We start from the raw sequence: 27,508 nt of genomic DNA on the forward strand, positions 1-27,508 counted from the left end.
TGCTTCATATATTATTATCTTCGCCAGTGGCTCCCTCATATGACCCAGAAGGAATAAATGGAGGTTTTGCATTCCATGTATGTAGCTTATAAAATAAAAAAAATAAAATAAAAAATTGGAAGCCCCTCTCCCCAGGCAGGCAGATCCCCCCAGCAGCTCGCAGTGGGTCCCCCCTCCCCGGCAGGCTCGGCAGCCAATCTCCACGGCGTGCCGGGGCCGTGGGCAGACGTGGAGCGCTCGGCGCGGCTCCGGCGCGGCCGCAGACGCTCTCCAGCCACATGCGCCCCAGCGGACCTTCCTCCCGCCACAAAGCCACCCAGCTTTGCTCTCCAGGTGGGTCCAGTCCATTGCTTTGTCTTTGCTCGGCCCAGGTCCCCCTTAGGTATTTCGTTTTGCTCTTTCAGCTTGATTTTTTTAAGTTGTTTTGGTTTGGTTGGTTGGTTGTTTTTAAACCATTGCAGTCTTTTTTCACAGTGCATATTGTCACTTTTGGGTTGGTTTTGCCGAAGGAGATGACCTCCCAGACAGATTTAGTCATGCTATTTAAAAAAAGGGGGGAAAAGAGCATTTTCCTGCTCAAATACTTTGTTGAATTGCCCAGTGACCAGAGGGGAGTGACCTGGTGCAGGTCAGGCTGCTGCTCTACTCTTCCCAGCTGTCCCATGTCACATCTCTGATGAAAAGAGAGGAACGTTGCCAGCTGGGATAGGAGTTGTTATTCCAGAGACGGAAAGGACATGAGGTGGGAGAGACACTTGAAATTTCCATAACCAAAATCCTTTCTCTTATTTTTAAATCAATTTTAACCCATCCTTGAATTTAATCAAAGAGTAGTTATTTTGTTTGTTTGTTTTCTCTTTTCTAATGCGGTATTTGGGAAACAGAGTGACTGTGACCTCTGGGTGAGTGAATGAGGGACATTTTCCTTTCCCACTCAGTGAAAGGAATGAGCTTGTGGGTTTTTTTTGTTGCCTCCAACACCATTTCTATGGGCATAAGGACCGAGCAAGCTTTCCAGGGTCTTGGCAGGGCTCTCCCTCTGTTCTCACTTCACTCTCTGATGATGGTCAAAGCCCATTAGATGTTGTGACTTGGTTCTTGTCAACAACTCCAGGTGTTGCGTGATGGCTGGAAGGGCTAAAATTGGGAAGGAACTGAAGTTCATCCCATCAGCCCCGATCCGAGCCAGTGATTTGCCAAATTCCTTGGTGCCAGACAGAGACTGCTGTGGGACAAACATTCTGGCCTTTTCCCAAAGGGTGTCCATCACTTCCCAGTGAGTGTGGGACCGTGACCAAGCTATGAGCAGGTGGGAACCCAGCAGTGGCAAAACCCAACCATGTCAGTTAGAAACGGCCCAAACTCATTCAGCTGCTTGTAGCTGAGGGTTTGACAGTGAACATGGTGGTCCTGCTGGGTTTGAACTTCATGATCCTAAAGGTCCTTTCCCACCTTAACAATCTGGGATTCTACACATTAAAAAAAAAACCCAAGCAAGCCAAGTGTTGGTCCTCTCTCATATTTCTGAAGTGCTCAACCGTTTTGCTGGGTAGCGTTTCCTTTACCTTTTGTGTGCAGCCTGTTTCATGGTTCTTCTGCAGGACAATTTTGGTCATTTAATCTCCTGGAATAAATCCTGCCCACGTTTTTGAGTAGAGAGGAGGCCTGAATTAGGAAAACTGCTCTGTCCTTCCCAAGGGGGAAAGAGGAGGCAGGACAGTGTGGGCTGTTGGAGTCCAGCATGGGTGAGGACCCCACAGGTTCAAGGCTTCCTAGTGATGGACTCCGGCCTTGACTGAATAAATACTCAGTGACCTTTGTAGTAACTACAGCTCTATTTTCTTTGTTCCAGAATATTCCATATATCCCACTTTTTCTTCTGTCTTTTTCCTTTCTGTGTCATTAGCAGAAGTACTGATGCCTGCACAGGCTTCATGAAGAAAATTACTGAGATGGGCTTTAGATTTGATTTAACCTTATTTTGACTATTATAGTTTAATGATTTTTCTTCTTTTAATATGTATTTAAGCATTTTATAAAGTCCTTTTCTGTCCCATCAATCTACTACATAACCTGCCATAATGCAACCCGGATAAAACAGTTAGAAATTGAAGTTTTTTAGTTTAAAAAGTCTTTAAAACAAATTAATGTTTTTTGATCCTAAAACACCTCAAATCTTAAACTTACTTCTCAGGGAATAAGGACCTTCAAACCTATTTCTCAGGAGCAGAAGAAGATACCAGATATGTTAGAAGTACAGACTTTCTCTCTTTTCTGGTGAAAAATCCAGACTTGGCTATTGCATCTCACTGGGTAGAGCTGGCCCTGAGCCCCAAACAGGCTTATGTTAAGTGCATTTCGCCACATGTCCTTGTATCTAATCATGTGGATATTGTGATCACACACACTCTAAGTGTGTAAATGTAAGAGCTCTCCTTCCCATGCAAATTTATGCCATAGCATTAAAATATTACATGCACTAATCTCTGAAAATGTAGGAGAAAAATGTGGGAAATAAACAAGCATCCTTTCAGATTTACAGGATTCCTGCCAATCATTTTCTGTTTGATCTAGAAAGAAGAACAAAATTGAGTATAAAACTGAAGCGAACCCCAAAAGCAGTAACAAAGCACTGCTGGCTCCAGACCTGCAACAGTCAGATCAGTTTAAAATGTCTCTGCCATAAGCAAATACTGTGAGTACCTGCTCCTGGACAAGCATCTCTGCTTCTCTCCTCTTGCTCTTCTTTGAGCCTTCCGCAGGGACTGGTCCTGCTCGGCCTGACTTGCTCTCCCACTGAGATCGATGGCAACTTCCAAAGAAAGAGGGTCAGTAATTGTTCCTTTCTAAGGAAAATTGTTCGTGTAAATAAACAGTATTTCTAGCCTTCCCTTTCCTCCCAAAATAACTGTCTCCTTGTTAGAAAGAGAAAGTGAAGGTGTAGTTTGCAACCCCCCTGAATGTCACTGCTCAAACCCTCTTTGCCTCTGTGGAAGAACTGAGGGTGCAGAGATTTGGTAGATTGGGTATGCTTTCTTTGCTGTAGTTTGGCAAAGAGGTTGTTTGGGTTTTTTTTTATTTCTGGTGATTTTTTTGTTTGTTGGAAATTAGGTCTTAGATGGTGTGACTGAGGGTCGGAAGTAGTACCTTCCATACCGGGGCAGCTTGGAGCACAGGAGCTTGTTGCATGCTGGTGCAGAGTAGGAATTTGTGTGCTCCAAAGGGGTGGACTGGCAGGGCTGCTCCACAGGGTTTGTGCTCTGCTGTTTTTCTTTGTAAAGTCTTGGGAAACAGGTTGGAAGCAATCTTGGGAGATCATTTATTCTATATTTTTGTTTGAGATGTGATGTATCAGAGCCAGCTCTTGCCATACAGAAAGCACTTTACTGTAATAAATAGCAATGATTTTTGCCAAGTTGAGGTTTGCTGACAGTTCCCAGATTTTACACTTCAGGCAGTGTATTTAAATGACTTACAAGGTGTAAATTGCTGTGTAGCTGCTGTAGCAGTCATGGCCTTTTTACTCCATTCCAAGCAGAAGCAGCAACGTGCAGGAGATGTGGGGTGTGACAGGAGCTGGCTCGTGTTCTCCCCACGTCCGTGGGCATCTCCCAGAGCCATGGCCCTGCAGGGAGGCTCTCCCCAGAGACACCTGTGGCTGTGTGCAGGTCAGTGATGCCCGAGGCCTCGCAGGGTCGCTTCTGTTGCTGTGCATTTCACAAACAAAGATAATCCTTGCTCTGAAGGGTTTGTGTTCTGTTTGCAACCTAAGAGAAAAATACTAAAGAAAAAAACTGTTATTGGAAAAGACTAATCCAATATTGTTTATTGCTCAGAGTTGTTCTCTGTTGTTTGTGGTTTGAACAGTAGCCACCTCCTGCTTTTTCATTAATCATAATTTTCTCATGCTATAACATCTTTTATCCTTCTCTAATTTTCTGTTGCACTTTGCTTTGGTGTGGAGTTGTTGGTTGGTTTGTTTTCTTGACCTTCTGCTGTTTCTAATTTGTGCCCTGTATCCACCCTCTGGAGCCCAGGGGGTAAGGAAATGCAGGAGGGGGGATCAGGACTGGTGCTGGAAAATGGAGAAGGAATATTTGGGATGAAGAGTGGAGCTGGGCCTGGCAGGTGCCAGCCTGAGGGGCCGGTGGGCACAGAGCGAGGCTGCCCAGGCCCTGGGCACAGGGTGGGTGAAGGTGGATGGGCCTTGCAGGGCAGCCCTGGAGCCGCCTCTCAGGCTCCTGCTCTGAGGGGCCGGTGGGCACAGAGCGAGGCTGCCCTGGGCACAGGCACAGGGTGGGTGAAGGTGGATGGCCTTGCAGGGCAGCCCTGGAGCCGCCTCTGAGGCTCCTGCTCTGAGGGCCTGGTGGGCACAGAGCAAGGCTGCCCAGGCCCTGGGCACAGGCACAGGGTGGGTGAAGGTGGATGGGCCTTGCAGGGCAGCCCTGGAGCCGCCTCTCAGGCTCCTGCCCTGAGGGGCCGTGGGCACAGAGCGAGGCTGCCCAGGCCCTGGGCACAGGGTGGGTGAAGGTGGATGGGCCTTGCAGGGCAGCCCCGGAGCCGCCTCTCAGGCTCCTGCTCAGCCGCAGCTCCATTAAGGCGCAGCCCTCGGAGCAGAGCAGCCCCTCCATCCTGCAGACATTTGCTTTACGTAAAGCAGCTTGCAGCTCTGTGAGTATTGATGTAGACATTACCACAAATCGCCACTTAGGGACCGGCAAGAATTGACTAACTGGTTTCAGATCCAATACACATAACCTGATCAGACGCAAACTTTAAGTACACTTGCAGTCGTGCCAACTGCACCAGCGGGGAAGTGACTCTTCTGCCGGCTCTTTAAAGAGGCCCTGAGGGGAAACCATGAAAAAATAAAGATATGGACTTAAGGCTTGTGCTGCAACGGTTGTAAGGTGAAGAGTTAGTCCTGGCATGAAAAATGAAAACACGACTGCTCTTTGTGAGACTTGTTTTGTAAATATTTTTTTTATAAAACTCACCAATTTGGGTTTTACAGTCACCACCGTCAGTGTGGATTCCTGAGATCATTCTGAATCTTCTTGATATTAAAAGGTCTGGATGCTCTCCCATTCCTTGAAAAAGGACTGTTCATGCTGCCAGTTAGGCAAAATATTGACTTAGGGAAGAAATACAAAAGTAAGTGAGACCATTTCCTAATTTTCATTGTAAGTGTGATGTTTTCCAAAGCTCTCGAGATGTGCTGGGCAGAAGAGAGGCTGGAGCGTTAGCTGACCCTGGCCGATGGCACGTGTGGGCTGATCTCGTGGCTGTGCCTCGGTGTGGGGAGTTCAGCAGGACCTCAGGCACGAGGGTCTGGCAACAGTGAGCTCTGCTCTGGCAGTGCTAGAGACAGCAGCATTTCATGGTTTTGGCATTGACTCGTGGTGTCACAGCTGAGAGCTCCACTCAAAAAGTTGGCAGTTGTGAATTTTTTAGTAGATCATAACAATCAAACAGGATTCTGCATGCTGGGATTGAGAACTATGGAATGATCAAAGAAGGCGGGAAGAGTGAAAGACAAATTCAAATAATTAGTGGGAAATGGAGCCTCTTGTGCAGCTAAGTTGGGTGGTTCAGAGAACAAATCTGTGTTTAGCTGCGTTCATCTGAGATGGGGAGGGAGGAGAGGGGCTGGTGCTCCCGGCCTGTGCGGAGGAGAGGCGCAGCTCCAGGGCTTTCATGGCAATGGCTGGCTCTGGGGGCTGCAGCACCAGCATCAGCCTGCTCTGCTGAGCACGGGGCCTCTGCTCGGGCAGCTCTCAGCTGATGCTGCTGTCCCGTGTTTAGAGTTCCCAGAACTCAGAATTGCCGTGGAAAGCCCAGGAGGGTCCAGCAGGGCACTGAGGACTGTTTTCTTATTACTAAACAAGGAGATATTAACAACACAATGTAGGAATAAAAAAAAAAAAAAAAGCAAGCAAGCAAAGCTGGCCGCCTGCTCTTTTCTTCTCAGCATTATTATTTGTGACAAAGCCTTTGGTCCATTTTTCTTCATAATTTGCAGGACTCCTAATGGGAACAGCACCTCCCAATTACCATGGTTGCCAAAGGCTAATTTGGTTACCCTCAGGATCCACAATAGAGAAACTGTGTCGGCCCTTTGTAGATATTTGCATACTATACATACCGGGAATGTAAAACAGCTGCCCGGGCCCTATTCCACTATCATGGCAATTATGGGTCATTAGCTGTTTCTTTTTTCTCCCCTTTCTCCCTCTTCTTTCCTTGTTCTCATCTTCTAAACTCTGCCGGGCAGCAGAAGCAGCTGATGGCTGTGGAGGGAGCCGCAGCCGGGGCCTGTGCCCGGCCCGGGCGGGCTGGTGACAGTCGCCGCTCCCCGCGCGTCCCCGCGCTGTCCCCGCGCGTCCCCGGGGCCGCTGCGCGCCGTGCGCGTGCCCGGCCCGAGCCGTCCCCGCCGCGCGCGCCCTGTCCCCACCCCGCTCCTTGGGGACGCCTCCCCGCAATGCCAAAACTTCCCCGGGCTCCCAGGGGCCCGGAAATTAAGGGAGGGCACAAAAGAGAGCTCCTCTTAATTTGGTTGGGATTCAATTTGTTAATGGCCAGAGCCTTTTAATAGTTTATCTCCCTTTTGTTCTGGGCAACGTTTACAGTCTTGGTGCAGTTTACAAGGAAGTGATGGTTTTGCATATACATTAATTTTTTTATGAACTGCTAATTTTATTGACAATAAGGATAGATTGAAAGACCCAAAGCTTTTGTGTTGTTTTGTTAAAGCAAATAAGTAAAGCACAAATGTAAATTACATCTCCAGGTTCACATTAGAGGTTTGCAAATAATACTGAGCTAATGGTTATTGCTAAGGAAAATAGCACTGGGATCAATATTCTATACAGTAGAACGCAATACCTCTCTCTCTTTTAATCACCTCATTGCAGAAATGGCATTGAAATTTGAAATCTCATTTTCTCCATTTGTACAAATTGAACATAAATCATTGTGAGTGAGGGGAGGTATCGGGCAACTTCACTCTTTGTGGGATTGCATTGCTAATTAGTGCTGGAGGGAAAGGGGGATAGAGCCAGGGCTCCACTGGACTCTGAACTGCCCGTGGATAGGTCTGTAAATAAAAAAATGGAATAAATGGTGGGCTCCATCTTCTCTGCACCGGGGCCTTCAGAGCAAAGGCAGCACTTGTTAGAGTCATTTCTTACCACCATTAAAAATGGGTAAATAATGAAGAACAAAATGCTGACATGGTTTTAGTTGGTGTGGAGTGTACCTGGTGCTGCACAAAGCACAAACTTGGTGTGCAGCTGCTTCCCCAGAGCCTGGGCTGAGTCTGGAGCGCGGTGAGTACCCAGCTGTGCCTGCTGGGGGGGGCCGCCGCTGGTCATGCTGCTGGTCATGCCTGCCACTGGTCACACCGCTGGCCACGCCACTGGTCACGCCTGCCGCTGGCCACGCCGCCACTGGTCACACCGCCACTGGTCACACCGCCGCTGGTCACACCGCCACTGGTCACGCCGCTGGCCATGCTGCTGGTCACACCGCTGGTCACACCGCTGGCCATGCCGCTGGTCACGCCGCCACTGGTCACACCGCCGCTGGTCACACCGCCACTGGTCACGCCTGCTGGCCATGCTGCTGGTCACGCCTGCCGCTGGTCACACCGCCGCTGGTCACGCCGCCGGCAGGGTTCGGGGAGCTCTCAACGTGTCATTCCTGCTGCTCAGGGTCTCTAATTTGCCTTAGTAGTGTTTGTGAGAGGAACGCCCACGGAAGAACCTTTGCTGATAACTTTGAAACCCTTTTCCTGTGGGGTACTTGAGCTGTCCTGAGCATGCTGGCAGCATGTGCTGTGTGTGTGTCCCCCAAACAGCTGATTCAGGCTGATCCAGGACATCACACAAACATTGAGAGAAAGGTGATGACTGTTGGGTAAGAGATTCAGGCCAAGAGATGGGAGAGATTTGGAACAAACAGGGTTTTATTTGTGTGTGTGGTGACAAATCCTATGAGTAGGATACTACTGTGAGTGTTATGGAAGGAGGAGTTGAAGTGACTGGTAAAGGTTCACACAGAGTGGGAGAGTTCCAAGCATCACCCCATGGATAAAGGCTGTTTTAAATTATTCACTATCAGTCCCAGAGATTTATCACTACACCTGTATTTTTCCATCATTTTTGTGCTTTCTAAACCACTACAATAGGAGGTAAATAGGGAACTTTATGGGAGAAACTGTTATTAAGGCTCATTATATAAATTTGTTCTTGCTATCTTCAATAGCTGAAAGTGAAGAAAATAAATAAAATACCCTTGAAAGTGAAGAACAAACACGGAGCTGGCAGAGCTGCTAGAAGAGAAGAAATACCTCAAATAATTTTAGAACATTGGGGGCAGAAAGCTCAGACTCAAACTAAGGGATGATTTGGGTCTAACTATTTAAGAGAATGAAAAAGAGATCAAAATTATTAGAAATGTTGATTTTAAATCAAGATGCTATTTAAAATGCATATTTAGTTTTAAGGAAAGATAAGTATACATGACAGAAGTTGGCTCATCCATGGCTTGGTCTGTGCTGTCAAGTTCCAGCACATTGAGAAAACATAAAAATATATTATGTTTAAACAAAAAATAGTTTTATTTAAACTCTTCTGGATAAGCACTCTAAAGAAATTGGGGGTAAAATACCCTCCTGATAAATGTCTTCCTTCAAAAGTGATGGACTTTGGGTTTAAGCAGCTGTCAATGCTGGAACAATGGGGGAATTAGCTCTTTAACCAGTAAATTATGGACAGACATTTATTTGTTTATTTATTGTGTGATTGACTGAAGGGTTTGCAGTTTTGCACATAGAACAGCTTACTTTGAAAACACAGAAATAATTTGGAAGCTGTGTCATTTGCTAACATGTAGAGAGCCAGAGGGTCTCACAGAGTCCCCAGGGATCAGTAGCAGGCAGAGCACTGGGTAAGCTGAGCTCCAGAGGCTGCCAGAGCTGCTATGCTCAGGACAGGACTGCTGTGGAAAACGTCACATGGAAGAGGTTGCTGAGAACTGCTCTTCCCAAGTGTGAGGCTTTGGGATTGCTGGCAGGAAGGTCCAGGTTGGGGGCACCTGGGCGAGGGACAGAGCTCTGGGCTAAACGAGGCAGGGGGATCGTGCTCTATGAGTCGATATTTTTCTTCTGAATTTATCATCTCGTGCTCTACAATATAAATGTTTATAAATGAAATGCATTCATAACTAAGTGCTGCATAAACAATTGATAAATAACTACAGGCTGCGTGCACGGATCCACTGATGTTTGTGTGCCTGGTCTGGATGAGGCACGAGCAGCTCCTGATGCTGCAGAGTGCTTGGAACAGTGGCTGTGAATTATCTGCTCCTCATATTGATGGGATATTTCTGGAGCATAAAGATAATAATTAAAGTGTCACTTTTTTTTAGTTGCATTCCATATGAAGATCTGCTCAATATTTTATAAGTTGTATTTAGCTTCACTGGTGCCAGTAGAGAGAATTCATTTTGGGAGCAGACTAGATGAGAAAGAAGCTGCTATATTTTTAAAGAAGCTCCCAGTACAGGCAGGCTCCAGCAATCCCAGCTGGCATGTGCCTGGAATGCTGCATGCCTTTGGTGTTGGCAAATGTTACAAAGAGCACAGATTCCACGTAGAATAAAGCTCTGTCCTTCACATGGTCCCAGAGCAGGACCTCACAGCGAGGTGGTTCAGAGCCAGGCATCCTGAGCAAAGGGAATTTCTCCCTGGAGCGGTCAGAGCAAATGATGCTCTGGGTTAACAGAGCAGGTCCTCAGAGTTGGTGCCTCCAGGCCAAAGAAGAGGGCGTGGGCGGAGGATGAACAGGCGGAAGGGAGGCAGAGGCCTTGCCCGAGGGCTGTCTCCTGGGAAAGATGCTCCTCTGCGAGGTTCTGTCTGTAGTGCTGCTGGCACATAAGAGACAAACACGTCCTTAGGCTCCTCCAGCTCCCCGAGCCAGGGCGGAGGGCAGCTGGCAGAAGTGCTGTGGGGGCACAGAAGGGGCCAGGAGTCCCCCGGCAGAGGAGCAGGCGTCAGGATCGTGTGGTCAGCCGTGCTCAGGAGCACCTGGTGTGAGGAATCCACCTACAGAGCCCTGTTTGGCCAGCCCCTGGCCCAGATCACCTCCCCTGCCCCAAAAGAACCTCACGTGTGTGATGGAGGAGGTTTTTACAAACCTACGGAGCCCAGAAGGAGAGAATTATTGTATGAGTAATAATAAGCACTTAAATAGCACTTGACAATTTGATTGATACAAACATTAACAGATTAACTCCTGCAGGACCTGGTGATGGATCTGTGTTTCCCTGTATTGCAGTTGGAGAAACTGAGGTATAGAGGCAGATTAATTTCCTTGCTGACCCACGGTGTGTTGCTGGCAAAGGCAGAATTAGAATTAGAGACTTCTTAATGACCAATTAGCAAAATTATGAAACAAAAGAGCGATAGCTCCAACAGCAACCTCCAGGATCAGCACGAGAGGACCCTGCATAGCCTCAGTATCCTATACCTAAGTAGTAATTTTAGTCAAGAGCTCATAATTGTATCTAGAAATAAGGACTATTTTTATCATGTGTCTTGCCTTGCATTTATCCAGTTCTCTATTTCGCGTCTGCAGATTCTGGCTTTGCAGATATTTATCTATATTTAGATGCATGCAAATACAGCTTTAGCAGTAGAACCATAAAATACAGTCATCCATAAACTAACTGGGATATATGACTCTCCCTACTTATTGGCACTGCACTTTTGGGTATGTACATTAAATATGTGTCTATTTTACTACCTGGAGAACACAAAATGAGTGAAATCCTGCTATTTGCCTATTACTCCTTGACTGAAAAATTGTGTATGTTTATAGTTGAGATAGATACACGGTTCCTGCTGGGCTGTGGTGGAGTCAAGGTGTAATTGATGACTTTGGGATGAGGGCAATGCTCACAAGGAGGGGGCCCTGCGTGACTTACGGGGCTCAGCCCAGACTAATGCCAATAAATCGTTTGTGTCACACCACATCTCGGTGTATTTTGGGTGTGCTGCATATTTTACAGGCAAACTATTTCAGAAAGATGTTAGAGACTTCAATAAATGATATGTACCATTTTTCATAGACTTCTCCATGTGAAGGCAGACTGGCAGTTACCAGTACCAAGTTGTACAAATAAGATTTTAGAAACCTTTACTTATAGAAAGTATGATCTTATATATATAATAATGGGAAGATTTTAAGATCAAACATATCTCCGACTTCCTAGGTGTAAAGTGCTTTCCTCATTTGATAAAATACCAACATCTTTATTCTGTTCTTAGTGAGCCTCAATAGCATTGGTGGCCGATATCTTGTCACCAGTGCCTGGGTGCTGTTCTGTGCCCTACCTCATTGGGCTTTGCAGATGAAATTTCAGCAGAAGTTAGGGATGCTTGAAGGGAAAGGGATGGAGGAGGGTGCAAAGAGTGCTGTGTCCACACACGAGTACCTGCACCCAACCCCTCTGATGGCAGCACAGGGCACTCAGGACTTGATATGGGGCATGGAAAACATCCTGATACATGTCAGCTAGCACAGTTGATGAGAGGAAATCCTACATTTCTGAGGCACTGCCGTTACTTTTTGACTGCTTGTACCCACGCTGGTGGCCTTGTGCTGCGGGTCCTCCTCAGATCCCCACAGAGCCAGCCTGGCGTGGCACGAGGCCGGGAGGTGTTTCCAACATGGGGGCTGATTTAGCTGTAATTTAGAGATGAAGGCATTCTCAACAATCAGGTAGTGCTGTGAGGCAGGAATTCCAGTACAGGCCCAGAAGCCTCATTGCAGTGCTTGGTGAGGGGTTGGAGGAGGCTGAGGCACCAGGGCAGATTGCCGGGAGCCCTCTGCTGCCCCAGCCCGGGTTAATCCCTGCTGGGCTCCCAGCCGGGCCCCCATGGCCATGGAATCAGCTCCAGAGCCTGGAGAGGGACTCTGGCCCCTCGGTGTGCCCGTGTCCAGCCCAGCTGGGACATCAGCAGCCCAGCATTTGCACCATAATAATAATTCTGCAGATCAAAGCAGCTCTTCTTCAGACAATTACAGTAAAATTGAAGCTCTCCTCCAAGAGGAACGTGTGCCCTTGTTGTGGTTTCCCTTTTTTGCCCTCCTTTTTCTTTCTTTCTGTCCCCCCCCCCCTTCCCTTTTTTTTTATCCTTTATGAGCAAATTGCTTTTTCAGGGCTATAGAAAGAACCGATTGGAAGCTGAAATCCTCCCTCTCTGCCCAGGGGTGGGATTCCCAGGGTTAGACATGTAACATCTGAAGGGTGATTTTTTTTAAAATTGATATCCGAGAATAAAAGAGAGAATAGAAGGAGAAGCTGATCAGGAATGAATAAAGTCTCCTTTTAAGCTGAAATAACCTTCCCCCCCCCCAATTTTCCCTCCAGAAAAGCCGGACTGTAATTGCTTGCAATCACTCGGCACAAATTGTCTGTGCGTATTTGCTTTTTAATTTTGTATAATCTGGTCCATTTCGCTCTCTCTGCCTTTGAGCTTAACCTCTCTCTTTCTCTCCCTCCTTTTCTCCTTTGCATGGCTTCCCTTTCTCTCTTGCTTTAATTCTTCGATGCTGCTAAAAAAAAATTATTACTAATTCACAATGATCTTTGATGGCTTTTACTAAGGAAAAGACACTCAGGAAAAAAAAAAGAAACTGAGTGGACATGTGCTGCAACTGGTGAGATTTCCGTGTTATCTTTGAAGTGTTTGTTAATTTGTGTATTTATTTCATTTCTGTTTCCTTAAGACTCAGCAAGCTGGTTTAATCCCTCCGTGGGACGCCGTTCCCGCTCTCCGGGCAGGCTGGGGTGCAGCCCTGCTGTGGCACTGCTGCTCCTCTGTCAGGGAGCCCCAGGCCCTGCCAGGATCAATGTCTGCTGCAGCTCAACCTGGCCCTTCGTAAATAATGCTTGAGACGTAAATTACGACTTCTGAGATGCTTAGAATTGAAGGTTCTCGTTCAGATTTTTGCGCTAAAATCTTCTTCAAGCAGATGCCTGTGAGCTGCTCTCTCAAGGTTTGGCCCAATGTTGGAGTAGAAGCCTAGCTGAAGTTCCAAAATAAATTTTGTGTGCTGGAACACGATACCAGAGGTCCTGGTAATGAGAAAATGTAGAGATACCATCTGTCAGAGTAGCTTCCCATCATTAATGCTTTAAACATTTAAAGATGAGTCTGTATAGCTTGGCAGTCTGTCTGCACCAGGGAGGGGATGGAAAGGCTGAAGACTTTGACCTCGTTGCAGTTTTTTGATTTTATTGTTTAAGCAGCCCCTGGCTTTGGCAGCTCCCTGTCCAGCCCTGGGGCAGCTGGGTTGTCCTGCTCTGCCCTGGGAACCCTCAGCCGTGGGCTCCTCTTCCTCTTCCTCTTCCTCCCCGGCTGTGCATCCTCAGAGCCTGTCCTGGCTCCGTGCTCGTGGTCCTGCTGCCTGGCCGAGCCTGAGAACTCCTGGAGTCTCGCTGAGATTTCTGTGGATGATCTGCTGCAATATCATACTATATCTTTTGGGAAGTGTTGGTTCAGTATTCGGCTGCTGCGTTTTGGGGCTTTTCCCTGCCCTGTTGTTCAGGATTTATTTGGTTTGGGTTTTTTTTTTTTCTCATTCTGACAGTGAAAAATGTTTTAAAAACAAAAGACCAATGAAAATTAATGTAGTAATATGTATTTTCTTGTAACTTGGGATTTTTCCTTGCCGTTTCCAGAAGCAGTGCTTTCACCCTTCTCAGATTCTGCTGGTAGTTTGTTTGCTACAAATGCTCTGAATTGTTTACTTCAAAGGAAGCATTAGGGCTTTATTTTCTTTTTAAAGAACTTCTAATGAGTAGTTCTAATCATGAGCAGAGATATGTGTATGAACAGTCCCCAGATCTCCCAGAACAATTTTGGAAAGAGCCACACATGCTTCCCCCACGTCACAGGAGGGTGGGGGCTCCAGACCTGTCTGAAATCCTGTTGCTGTTCCACTGGGTCCTACTTTCTGCAACTGAGAATTTAACTTCCTATTTGGAGTCATTCTGTGCTGGGATGCTGCTCAGTATCTGGTTTCTCTTGAAATTTCTCCCAGAGGTAATTTTTTTTTTTTTTTTTTAAACTCATAATACCTTGAAAGGGAAAAGAGAGCAAACCCATGGCTGCATAGAGAAAGCTGAAAGGGTCTGGATTCCATTCTTCAAGCTCTGGAGGGATCAAGGGGCTGCCTGGTACTGGCCTTCAATCTAAACAAGAAAAGAAAATTAAAAAGAAAGAAAAATAAGGAAAGGCAGCTTTACCCTTAAAACAAATAGTTGCTAATTCCCAGCAAACAAGCCTGTAGGAAAAACCTGAGCAGTTTCAGAAGGAAAATTCCATGTATATTTCTCTTGATGCGTTTTAGGTTTGTTTGTAACAGATTTATAATCCTGTATTATTCAGCTTTTCATTTGAAATTCCAATGAGCCATTTGAATGGTCTGGTGCAGGCTAGGAAGTAAAGAGCATAAAATAGTCCCATTGACTTATGATTTTCTGCTGACTTTTTCATTGTCATCCCATATCTTCATTCTCTGTCATCAGAGCGTTCCGGGAATGTCCTCTGCTGCCTGTCTGATAGCGCTTTGGAATATAGGAAATGGGATGAATTGCAGATGACTCAATAATTTATTCAGATGTGGTCTGTCATCTCTGGGCAGGCTTCAAGCGCACGTGGAGAGTGGGTGGGAGATTTTATACAAGTTTCCTCCCAACTTCCTTCCCAGACCATTTTTCCTGTGACTCGTGGTGTCTTCCTTAACAGCAGAGCCTTGTCCTGGAGGTTTCAGAAGGGGCTGAAAAGATGGGGATGGCTGATGAAAGCAGCACCTTGTCTGTGTTACATCTCAGCAGTGAATGCCACAGCTCCTGGTGCAGCACAGGAAGCAGTGTCTGTCAGCTGAATTATTCTGCTGGATTGACCTTATGCTTTTAAATAAGATCTTGGTGGGAAGAGCAGGACCTCTGTGCTGGACCACAGGGTTGGAGGGTGGAGAGCCCCCGTTTTGGCCGGTCGAGGGTGAAGGTGGTGTGTTCAGCTGGAGCTGGCTCCCACCCAGCCCCCGTGTGAGATTTCTGATAACTGTGTGTTTGAACCTTTTTGTTCCCCTGAGCTGTCTCTTCACAAAAGATATTTCAGGGTCTTTCAACCAGTTGGGAAAGTTCATTATATTTTTAATACAATGTGGAAAAAAAATTAAAATAATGATTTGATATACAGGCATTGATGAAAGATGTATTTTTAAAGTAGTAAATTAAAATCTCATTAATATTTCAGTGAGAATATTTTGTGCTTATCTGTTTCATCTCTATTTTTGACCTATGGCTTGGAGTTCACAGCATGAAGGAGATGGTGAAATCTGTTCACCATAAAATGTTAATTATAAGTAAATTACAGCACAAACGTTCAATCAGCCACATTAATTCTACATAAAGTGAATTATTGTAGCAGAAAATTTTAAAATGTGACTGAATTTTATAATCTGCATCCTCCATTTTCTACCTTTGCTCTTAGTGCTGTGCTGTTCCTCCCCAGCATGGCTGAACTCTGTGTGCTGATAAGAAGTGCTTTCTCCTTAGCTGATGTTAAAAAATGGAAGAGCACAATTTGATCCAGTTGTTTGCAGCTGCTAAATGCCTCTTAAATACAGTAAATTCTCTTTGCAGTGAGGAAGTGCAATAGCAGCTGCAGGTTGGGAAGGCAGGAGCTGTGGGTGGTGGGGCTGGGGCTGGCAGCCCGAGCACTCTGACCTGAGCTGGGTTTATCTCAGCCCCACGAGTGTTTGCAGGACCCTGCGTTTGGGTTTAATCCTGTATTTGTTTTGACAACCAAAAGGCACGTGAATCCCCATGTAGTTTTGAAAATGTAGCTGGAGGTCTTGCTGGCTTCCTGACCCTGAGGGGAAAGGCTTCCTTTGAATCCCAGGCTGGTCTGTAGCGTCACTGCCTTTGTCAATCCAAATGTTGCTGTGGCATTATGAAAGGATTTCTGCTGAGAATCAGGAACTCCCTTGGAGGGAAGGGAGCAGAAGACATTCCCCATTTGCTCATGGGAGGTGTGTGTGGATGCAGGAGCTGGAGATCCTGCAGCCCAGTGAGGTGAGCCACAGGGAAGGGCTGGAGAGCAGGGGACCGGGGCAGGCTGGATCTCAGAGCCATGGCCAGCTGGGGATCCCAGAGTTTGTACCTCGTGCTTTGATGTGTCCTGTCAGTTCTGAGTTCTTGCAGACGCCATTCGGTGTCCCTGAGCTGTTGGGCCTCTACACCTGAATAATTTCCTGCCAGTGTGAGACGTGGGCTCCAGAAAACGTGTGAGTCACTGAGAGCTGAGCTGAGAAGCGCTGAGAGGTCTTGGAGACAATCTCACCGTTTATTGGGAAGTGGAGGTCTCTTTTGTGGCAAGTGTGACGGGAAAGCAAAATGAAATTCAGACACCTAAACAAAGTAATTTGTGAAAAGATAATTATTATGGGATGGATTATTTGCATGTATGTACAGAATATGTAAAACAGTCGCTGTGGTGCACGCGTGTCAGAGCCATGGGACCGAGAGCTGTGACAGCCAGGGACCAGCCCCTGCCAGGCACAGGCTGTGTCCAGCCAGCTCTGCTGGGACATTCTGCATCTCTGCCTTGAGCTTCCAACATCCTGGGTGCCCTGAGTCACTCCCACACCCATTCCCACAGGCTGCCTGGTCCAGCCTCAGTGTGATCTGATCCCACAGCTCTTTGGGAGAGGTCAGTGTCCCTGTGGGCTCTGCCAGCTTGCTGTGCTGGCTGAGCAGCACCTCAGCACAGCCCTGGTGGTGCACAGGCTCTCCCCAAAGGAGCAGAGTTCCAGCTGGAATGGGTATGTTGAGGGGATGGTGCTCAAGGGACACAAAGTGGAACTATTGGAACAGGTGTGGCTGAAGACAGGGTGGGAAAATACAAATTATCACAGGGCCCTGAGGGGTCACCAGTGCACTGGAACTGGACCAGGCAGATGTTTCTGAAGTACCTGAGATGTTCTCGATGTTCAGGCATTAAGACACACTGTGTTATGAGCAGACCAAGCTCAAATAAAAAGGCTTCTCCTGGCTGCATTCCCCTTTCATGGTTTCTATCAGGCCACCACATAGTGAAATGATTTTCATTTCATTGTTTTCATTTGAAATGAAGGGTTTTGTTAGGTTTCAATCAGCTGCCTTCATCAGCTAATAGTAAACACTTATTTGTCTTGTCTTTTCTACTCTCCCATTCCACACAGTGAGTTGCTGCTGGGGTAAATTGTGCCCCCTGCATAGAGGTGGATCTCAGTACAGCCCAAGGGTCCCTGGGCAAGGTGTGATCTTAAGGCTGGGTTCATCAGGTGTTGAAAGAACGGGCTGTGATGGTTAACGGCCCTCAAAAGGCACAAGCACAGAGGGGAAGTGAGGCAGGCTGGAAGCCCCAAGCCCTTGTTTTCCAGTAAGCAGCGTGATTGGCAGCAGGAATAAACACGAGCGGGAAGCTTGTGTATCAATCTAATTGTATAATTGCGGGTTGCTTTCTGCCTGGTTTGATGTGCAGATTGTAGTAATGTGGAGTGTCTCTTTGGTAATTTGCTATTAAATCCAACACTAGGAAGTAGTTCAGTGGTTTCCTGGATGGATACCTGGTGTTTGTGATCTTTACCTGCTGGAGCAGCACCCGTGCCTGCCTTTTCCTTTTTCTCTTGTTTTTGATTATATAGTGGTCAAAGTTTTTTCAGCAAGTTGCCAAGGTGAGTTAGACATAAAGGTCAAAATGTGATAACTCATTACCCAGTGTTGTAAAAGTCACTGCCAAGAGCTGAGAGCAATGTTTAATTATTCCCTCTGAACTTGTACAAAGTATTATTTTATATATGTTGTAATCAGTACACTGGGAACACTGCCTGCCCAAATCTCGGCACTGGCTCTGCTCAGAGCTCCTAGTCAGTCACTGGGCAGGAGGGGAAGGGTGGTGTTCAGTGAAACCCATGCAGGAAAAAATCCTTAGCAAGGGAAAAATGTCAAACAGTGTCTTCTATGATGGATGTAGAACAAAGCCACAAAGGGAGCAAGCTCCTTCTTACTGGGAGAACAGGAGACGGCTCCAGCCCTGCCTGGTCCCATGTCTATCTGGCCCATTCCCCTTACCTTGATTACAATTAATCAGCTGCTTTTCCAGTGCAAATACCCCTTTCCTCTTCCTCAGAGATGAATTGATTTCTGGCTGACAATGAATTGATTTCTGGCTGATTCCACACCAGAAGTTCATAGCTTTGTCTCAGAGCACTGAGGGCTATTACAGAGTGACAAAGACATACCTGTCTGAATTCTTGAAGGATCTTCCCAACTCTTCTGCTTCTTACCTGCCACTGGGTTTTTGTACGCTGGTGGTTACATCCTTTTCTGGCTTTGTCATGGTTGGAAAACTGCTTAATAATAATAATAGTAATAATAATAATAAGTAGAGCCAAAGCCATTGGGGCTTGCAGAGACATGGTTTTTAATAGATTCTGCTAAAGACATTTTCAGTTGAAAGGTAATTCCAAGTAGATATTGCCAGGCCAGGAGGTTTTCCAGTCAGGTGAGTGTCCCTCTGTGCATTATTTGTGCCCCAGTGTTGATGACAGGATTGTTTTTTGGTATGTTGTGTTGCAGATTCATAGTGGACCAACGGGTAACCAGACTGCTGAGTAAAAATCTACAGTATTTCCCTGAATAAAGAGAGTTGGCTGTCTATTGACCTTTGGCCTTGCTGGAGTTGGCAGAGGCTTTGTGAGGCACTGGTGAGACATCCTGCCCTTGGTGTGACATCTGGGAGCTGGTGGGCAGATAAATAACACACACCTGTAGGAGTCGAGGTTTCTTCTCTCCCAGCAGTGTTTTGCCATGACCTTGGTGCAGCTCCATCCTGCCTGGCTAAGACACTGGTTGCATCCCCAAAAGTTAACCTCTGAACTCCCCGGGGTTATGCTCGAGCCAAAGATCACCGAGCTTTTAGAGATCAAGAGGATGTCAGTGAGGAGGGATGGCGCGATGAGCCTCAGACACTCATTAGTCCTCGCTGAACGCCTGAAAATAACGAATTTCAGCTTAGTCAACAGCAGTGAAAGACACTTATTGTGTTCAGATTGCCTTGGGATGGCTTCTGCTTGTTGGGGCTGGCAAATGGCATTATCCAAAGGGAAAAGCCCTCTGTGTGGTGCTCCCACGAGGGTGGCTGTGTCCTCACTCCTGCAAATACAAAGCTTTCTTGGCAAGCAGGGTTTAATTAAGAGCCTCCCTGAGACCAGCCAGGCCGGGCCTTAGTAGCCGAGAGGGGCCCTGGCACCTGTGTTAGGGAACATGCTGGGAAAAAGGCTGGAGCTCTGGCAAATGTCATCGCTGCTGCCTCACTTTGTGCGTCCTCACGCACGTTTTTAATATGGCTGCGCTTTGTCTACCTGGAATATGCAAATAGTATTCAAATTAGAGCTCAGCTTTGTGGCTGTCAGCACATACCCCCCAGCTTCCCTCTAGCAAGTGACTAATGGGAACATGTGTTCTTTCTATTTTTGTAAAGCAGGGGGAAGGAGGGGAAGGAGGGCCAGAGCTGGCAGGGCTGAGCTGCAGCCTCCTTGTCCCCAGAGGGAGCAGAGGCTGGGGACGGTGGGATGGGGCCTGGGGCTGCTCTGCAGACCCCTGCCCGGGGCAGTGCTGGTGCAGGGCTGTGAGAGGCCCCCAGCCCACTCCCCACACTGCACCTGCCCAGGTCTCTGCAGCTCCCAGCACTCAGATGAGCAGCACAGAGTCCAAACTTTGTCCTTGCATGGGCCATTTTCTTCCTTTACCCCATCCCTTTTATTCACAATTATACCCATCCCTGTATTTGTTAGTGTTCCTATGGCAACAGATCTAACTGCTTGCACAGAATTGTAATGTCAGGAAACTCTTTAATGTTTCTGTGGATGACTTAATATGATTTAGGAGAAATCCACCTCATCCAGTGCTGGGCACTGGCTCTGGGCCCTGGGGGCTTCCCACCACTTAAGGTCTCTGAACCTGCCTCCCGTGTGGAGCAGGACTTTTGCCTTCTATTGATTCTGAAAGTTGGTCAGCAACAAAAACTAAAATACCAGCACACACTCAGCACACATTTGCTGTTCCCAGAGGACTGTAAACCAAAGGCCAAAGGCTCAGATACTGCTGCAGCTCCTGGTGGCTTCAGGCTTTTCCAGTCACATATTACAAGTGCTTGAGGTAGGGACATCTCATGCCTTGCAGCAACTGCGTTTCACTGTGAAGCAGGAGCCATGGTGGGTGTCACAGTCTGCTCTCCAGATCCGCTGGAGCCACGGCCACGCTGCTGCTGGAGTCAGCGTGATGGGACCCCAGCAGGACAGCCCGGGCTGTCTGTGCAGCCAGCAGGTCTAGGGGAGGGTGACTCCAGGAGACAGGAAATATCTGAATGCAGCTGCAATAAGGATCTGATACTGAGAGACTCAGAATTGGTATTTTGCAAATACTGGTGGCTCCATAAAGCTGTCCTCCCAGGCTGCTCAGGATCTGTGTTTTGGTGGAGAGGCATGTTCCCACTCTGCCAACAGAGCTGTGCTGCAAATGTGCTCGTTCTGGCTGTTCTGCTCTCAGGTAGGAGATGTTTCCAAAGCAGGATGCTGTCCCCACCTCTCCCTGAGGGACAGATCCCCGGGTCCCAGGGCATGTGTCATTGCTCTCTCTCTCCTCCTGCCCCATGCAGCCTCACTGTCCCCGCAGAAGGACAGAGCTGCTGGGCCCCATTTGCCAGCTCAAAGTGTGACTGAGGTGTTGCCTTCTGTTTTCAGTAAGACTGTCAGCACTGCTTTCTGCTCTGGATGAGGAGAGGAGGGTGATTTAAGCAGGCAGGATAGGAAAGTCACTCTTCTTAATTAGCACTAATGCAGTGAAGGTTGTTTTCTGGCCCTGGCAGGGGAAATGGTAATTAATATGGCAGGGAGACAGCAGAGAGACAGACGGAGAGTTCAGGGCCGGGGTGTGAGCCTCCGACCCCAGGGCAGTGCTGGCAGAGGCAGCGGGACACGAAGCCTGTCCCTGTGGGATGCATGGAGCACTGGCCATGGCCCTGCACCACCACACATGGGGCTCCTTCACCTGCTGTAGCCTGACCAGCCTTTCCCCCTCACAGTTCAACTGGTTTTGTGTTCCAATGAACAACTTCCTTTGCAGGAAGCGCAGCCTTGGGGTTGACTCTTGCTGCTGTCAGTCTGGGTTATCTGCACCCTTGGGTCACATCAGCAGAGCCAAGACCAGAGGAGAGCAGGGCTCCCATATTCCCACCTGCAAGATCAGTGTCTCTTTGAGTCCCCCTTTGTGCTGCTCCAATGGCCTTGCTTGTCACAGTTCAGGAGTTTGTCTGCTCAGGATTGTGGTGCTGAGCTGGAAGGTGCTGTGCTAATTTCTGTCTCCGTGAGTTAACATGTTTTCTTCAGAATATGTATTTCTCAACAGGTTTTTTTGGCATGTTATGTACCCACAAGCTTCTAGCATGTTTGGCACCTGACATTATGCCCAGGAACAATGGAGCAGGTTTCCTTAATCGGATGTTCCCAGTTTTGTTGGGAAGTAAAATCTGGATACTGCCTGGTGAAAGGTCTGGAGTTAGTCATGCAATTGTAAAGTCATTGAGATTCGTAATTTTAGCTGGGAGAGAAGTCTACCAAACCTCTAATATGAGATTTTCCTGAGTCCCTGGAAGCTTGAAAAACCAGATAAACACATGTGCTTACAGGATGCACCCCTTAAATGTTCTAATAGAGGACTTGACTTCATTAAATGGCCTTGGGATCACTTTTTGAAAAGGCAGGTGATGTTCAAGTAGTGAAGAAAAAGCAGTGAGTGGGGTGGCCAAGGTGTTCATGTCCCTGGAGCTGTGTCCTGTAAAGCAGCTTGGGAAACTCCCGCAGGGCAGCAGGATCTGATCTGTGTCCAATGGCTGCAGGAGACTTTCTAACAACAAAACCAGTGCCCAGGGCTGGAGGGGGCTTTTCCACCTCAGAAGTGTCACCAAGGAGGCCACACTGCTCATGTTCCTCTGCTGAGGCATGGGAGACCTGGGCTCAGAGCTGCTCTCTCTGCTTCTCCTCTTCCTTGTGGGGATAACCCAGACTGAATAAAGCAAATAATTGCACTTTGGATAAGAGAAACCTGTGTGATGTTCCCCATGGCTGGGAGCACTGTTATGTCTGAAGCAAGCAGCAAATGCTTCTTTCCCACAGGAAAACATTAGCTCTTATGTGACCCCTCCTGCTCAGCCATATGGTGGCTGTTTTTGGGGGGAAAATTCAGATTTTCTTCATTGTGGATTTGGGGGCTTCCCCTTCTGTATTCCAGGGGATTTGTTGGTATATTTTGTGTGCCTGTTCTGGGAGCCAAAGTCTTTCTGCCCAGGAAAGAAAATGAAGGCAGGTGTTTCCTATGGGGGGCTGTGGCTGGCAGGAGGCATCTGCCCCCTGCCTGGGCAGCCCCTGCCTGCAGCCCTGCAAGAAAGGCCCTGGTCCTGCGTGCCACGCTCCACCAAGGACTGCGGGGACACCAGGAGACTCGTGTCACCTCCGACTGAAGCTGCAGGGAGGTCAGAAAGGTGAAACGGTGGTATTTTATCCAATAAGAAACCCATGGATTTGGATTTATGCCAGAGCAGCAAGTGCTAAATCATCATATCCCAACCAGGGGATTTATGGCAGAGTTACAAAGATGATAATTTATTTAAGCACTTGTGCTAAGAATTTTTTTTTCCCCTGTTGATTCTTATTAGCATGGAATGTTTTACACTTTTTAAAGGGTATCATAGTGAAAGAGGGAACATTTGCAGGGAAATGTTATCCAGAATACACACATTGTTTAAATGAGCTGCTCTCCAGCTTCCAGACACACAAACGTTTAAAGCGAGAGGCAGCACCTGATGTTTTATTAATCGTACGCACATCTGCAAACTTTCAATATCTCATGTTTGTAAATACAAGTGGCAGTTTAGAATCTCTTTTAAGATAAAGCATAGAAAAATATAGATTTTCTCTACAAAGCTGATTTCAGGAGCAGGTCATGGTGTGCCAGAGGGATGTTTCCCAGTGCCATCCATACTCTGCCCCTGCATGCTGACTGGGGTCTGCTCCATGCCCCATTCCATCTTGCACTGGTACCACAGATACTTTTTTGTATTGAAAAATGTTTTCATTGCTGTTTCTTCAGCTGAGTTAGTGGGGGAAGGCGTGCTGGCTGGCTCTCAAGGCTTTGCTGTGCAGAGTGTGTGTTGGGATGATGCTCACAGGCAGATGGGCAATGAGGAAGGATGGTGGAGCTGCGCAAAAGGCTGCGCTCAGATGAGCAGTCACAGAATCCCAGAGAGGTTTGTGTTGGAAGGCACCTTAAAGCTCACCTAATTCCAACCCTCAGCCATAGGACACCTTGCACCAGACACCTCTGTGAGTTATACTCTGGTCTCGGTCCATTCACAAACAGATGTTGATGTGGAGGTTATGTGCTGACCTGAGACCATGGGTTATGTTTGTGAATGCAGAAGCCAAAACTTAAAATATACAATCCTGGAGTTTAGCAAATTCCTTCAGCTGAGGCAGGCTGCAGTGAGATGCCGACTGCTTCGGGTAGGAGATAGATCCTTGGAGATGGCAGCCAGGGCTGTTATCTATTGAGGATTGCAAGCAGCACTTCCTGGTGCTTCCAAGGAGTGATGATCCAGCACAACAATAATGGCAGTGGAGGAGATTTCCCATTTAGACTGAGTCTACCCAATAGATTGATGTGTTGAATATGAACTCGTACCAGTGAGGCTTCAGGGTTTGTGTACAGATTTAATCCAGTGGCTAAACATTCCTCCTGGCAGCAAACACAACTCATCAGTTGTTACCAAGAGCCAGTGCTGTGGGTTTAGTTGTTTAAGGCTGAATCAGCATGTAGGTAGCACTTCAGTCCTACTGTGCAAGCATCTGATTTTCAGTAAATTATTACAGGTTTAATCTTTATTCAGGTCTTTGTGTCTGAGTCAGTGACATATTAAGATTGAAAGGTGGCAGGAAAATGTTGGTTGATTCCTCATCAGTTTGTATGTCTTTCTCTGCCTATTACAGATTCTTCATTGTCTGCCATCAAAAATCACATGAGTAAGAGCATCAGCAGTCTAAAGTGGGCAGTCCTGAAATCAATCTTAATTTCATTTACAGCAGCTAGATTTTGTTTGATTGTAAAAGAACTTCACCTGAAACTGGTCTGGTGCTTGTCACCCTGCCCTGGGGTCTCTGGCCCCTTCTCTGGGAGTGCCTGTGCTGTCATTGTTGGGACCATGGGTGCTCCCTGGCCTTCAGGGTCCTGCTCTGAACCCTGAGAACCTCAGGTTTCCATGGCTGAAGCCATTGCTTGTTCAGGGTCCTCTCCCTGCGAGATTCTTGCTCAGGATCATTTTCTCTCTGCCTCTGTTTGTGATGGTATCTCCAACAATAGACTCGTGTTCCTCCTCTGCCGGTTCCAGCCTGACACAGTTCAGTGCTGCGGCGCCTACGGGGGCTTGAAAAGAGCAGCTCCCCCCTTTCTCCCCCCTTCTTTTTTTTTTTTTGGTTGAGGCCAAATTCCTTCACCCAGGCAGAAAGATTGGCCACTCTTACTGGCTTTTACTTTTCGAGAGCATTTTCCACCCGGCCGTGGCTTCCCTGCGGAGCGCGGCTCCCGCTCCATTCAGGGGAGAAGGGTGCACTTTGCGCATCTGCCTTTTGTTTGGCCGGAGCCTCTGGGACTTGGAGAAGGGGGAGGAATTGATAAAAGCAAAGCATTTTGCCATAAAAAGAACCGAAGAGGGCAATGGAAGGCCATTTGTGTAATTCCCCAGGCTGTGTCTCTCTGAAAGCGAAGGTCTGGCGCAGTCTGCATAACCCGCTGACTTTGGATCTGCCTTTATCCTTTACCACGTGCAATCCCTTCTTGTACAGGAATTAGAGATTAAAGGCAACTTAACCTGTGCTTTTCTTTTTGTTTTTCTTCAGTTTTCTTTGGCAGTGAAATGGTGGAGCTGCATTTCAGATCAGACAAGGGTGGTGGGTGTGAGCAGGGAAGACCCCCAGCAGTTTCCCACCTGGCAGCCCAGAGCTGCTGTTTCACTGTGTGTCCTGGGGAAAGGCCTTGCAGGGCTAAGGGAATTACTGGGGTGTGCTCAGGGCTCCCTCTCTGATGGCCCTAACACTGGTTGGTGGTGCTCAGGGGTTTGCATGTGGGGCGTGGGTGTCCTGCAGGGCTGGGTAGCTCTGGCTCCATCACAGGACAGCTCAGGGACCCTTTGCACCTGAATACATCAAACTGTCAGGTCTTGCATTAACAAAATCACTGTTTTGGAGGGGCTGCCCATATTCTGCCACTTCCACTGCTGAGAAATGAAAGCAGAGACACCTTCTTGGGGTGTGGTGAGAAATACCTCATTCGTACTGTGGTGACAAAGCAACCAAGTCGGTGTGTTTGGAGAAAATTGCTCCCAGTGCAAGAAGGTGTTCTGGAAGCTTCTCTGCTGGTGGGGGTCCCCGTGCATGGAGAATCTGTTGGGGCACCGAGGCTGAGAGCTATCGGCAAGGCACGAGCAGATTAGAGAAGAGCAACAAAAAGGATTAAGGGGCTGAGGGATTGATCTCCGAGGGAAGATTAAAGGAGCTGACTATGTGTAGCCTGGCAGAGAGAGAAGTACAAGGCAGCTTGATAACAGTGTACAGATGTTTGAAGATCTAAATGTGAAGGGGTTGATCCTGTACACCTCACTTCCATAATGCCCCTGCAAAATCAGTGGGCATTGGGTGTTCCTTTTGCAGGCCTGAACCCCAATACCAAACCAAACTTGGTTATGATAATAAACCTACTTGTGTAGGGATGCTGGCGAAGTAATGTGAATAGCAACAAGAAATTTGCAGCACTGATATGCTGAAATTTTAGATTTCTCCTAAAATGGAAGGTACCAAATCCTTCAGCCTGGACATTTAATCTGCAGAGGTCACTTGGCAGTGAGGGAAGAGTGATCCTGGCAGGGGAGGGTCTGCATGGGCTCCTCCACTGGCTTCTGCTTTCTTTACTGCTCCGAGTCCGCACACCAGCGTTCAGGGTCTGCACGAAGCAGAGCAGAAGTGTGCTGCCAGGCTTCCCCTGAGGGTGTCTGTGGGGAGTGAGGGGTGCAAGGGATGCTTTGGTTTGGGGTTGTTTGTTTTTAATACGTGGCACGAGTGGCTTTACGGTGGTAATAAAACACTGGATGAAAACCCAAGTTTCTGCCAAGGATTATTTGATGTTGATTCTTGGAACTGTGACTTCTGTTTGCAGGTGCAGAAAATGAATGTGACACCTCTCAATCAGGTAGTAAAATGTCATGTTTCTCCTATTCTTTTTTTCCCTCAAGATTGTATTTACCTGGCAAAATTCCCAACCGTCACTCTAAAATTAATATTCCCAACTGGGGAAGCTTCCAAGCTACTGCTCACCCTCCTCTGAGCTGGCAGAAAGAATTACATCCCTTCCATGTGCTCAACAAGTCCAGCTATTTCCCTTCATTTCCAAAAGACTCCAACTAAACATAAATCTGTCTGTAGTCCTGACAGCCCCCAGTCATCTGTTTACCAAAATAAACTTTAAGCATATATTGAAAAATAATTTCTATTGAAATATGCATCCCTATGGCATTCGAGCTCAGTATTTAATGCCTTTTTTATGGTTAATAATGCATCAAAAGCATTTTGAGTCTCAAGCTGTCATTACATCACATACATGATGTGCCGGATGCGTTTAATTGACTAAAAAACTTGGAGTCAGTTTTTATTAAAAAAAATACCAATATATGATTACCAAGTCCTACTTCTCCTGATGTGTGTGTTCCAGTACAGTGTCAGCTGGTGATGGTGCTCACGGAGCTCAGAGAGGGAGGCAGGTCACAGGAACGGGCAAAGCTGTTTGTTCTGAGCCTTTTCCTGCAGCAGAGTTTGCTGGGATTGCATTTCTGCAATGGAAAAGCAAGTTAATGCAGTAAAATAATATTAGACCTGGCAATGCTTTAATTGGAGCACTCTTGTCTGAGAGCAGAGTCGATGGCTCTGCCCATGGGAGTGTTTGGCCCCCAGTCCCCAGGTGTTTGTGGCCAGGCCCGTGGTGTTTGCAGCCACACCTGAGCACTGGGGTCATTGTCACCTGTCCTAGCTCCAGGCTGGGCAGCCTGGGCCTTTCACCTATGGCCTTGTGGACAAATCTAATGCATGGGAAGGTTTTCTTTGTTTTTGGGGGGTTTCCATCGCTCAAAGAACCTAAATACACGTGGAAGACCCTGCTGCAGTCAGAATCCCCCCATATGACTGTGATGTTGTTAGCAAACAGATAAATGCTCTTGGAGAAGGACACATTTCCTTCATGCCGTGTTGGGGCCTTATTTCAGTTCATTTTTTGATGTGGTTGACTCTGT

At 47.3% G+C, this 27,508-nt stretch overlaps 1 long non-coding RNA gene across 1 annotated transcript in view; it reads left to right on the forward strand.

The window, feature by feature from the left end:
* The first annotated feature begins 290 nt into the window (after window positions 1-290).
* The window catches only part of LOC118691463 (uncharacterized), a 118,443-nt gene continuing 91,225 nt past the window's right edge, over window positions 291-27,508 (forward strand). The window contains exon 1 of the long non-coding RNA XR_004981002.1: window positions 291-333. This is a non-coding gene — a long non-coding RNA (uncharacterized LOC118691463). The remainder of the gene's footprint in view (window positions 334-27,508) is intronic.

The sequence above is a fragment of the Molothrus ater genome, chromosome 12 (genome assembly GCF_012460135.2).
Source record: "Molothrus ater isolate BHLD 08-10-18 breed brown headed cowbird chromosome 12, BPBGC_Mater_1.1, whole genome shotgun sequence".
Lineage (NCBI taxonomy): Eukaryota > Metazoa > Chordata > Aves > Passeriformes > Icteridae > Molothrus > Molothrus ater.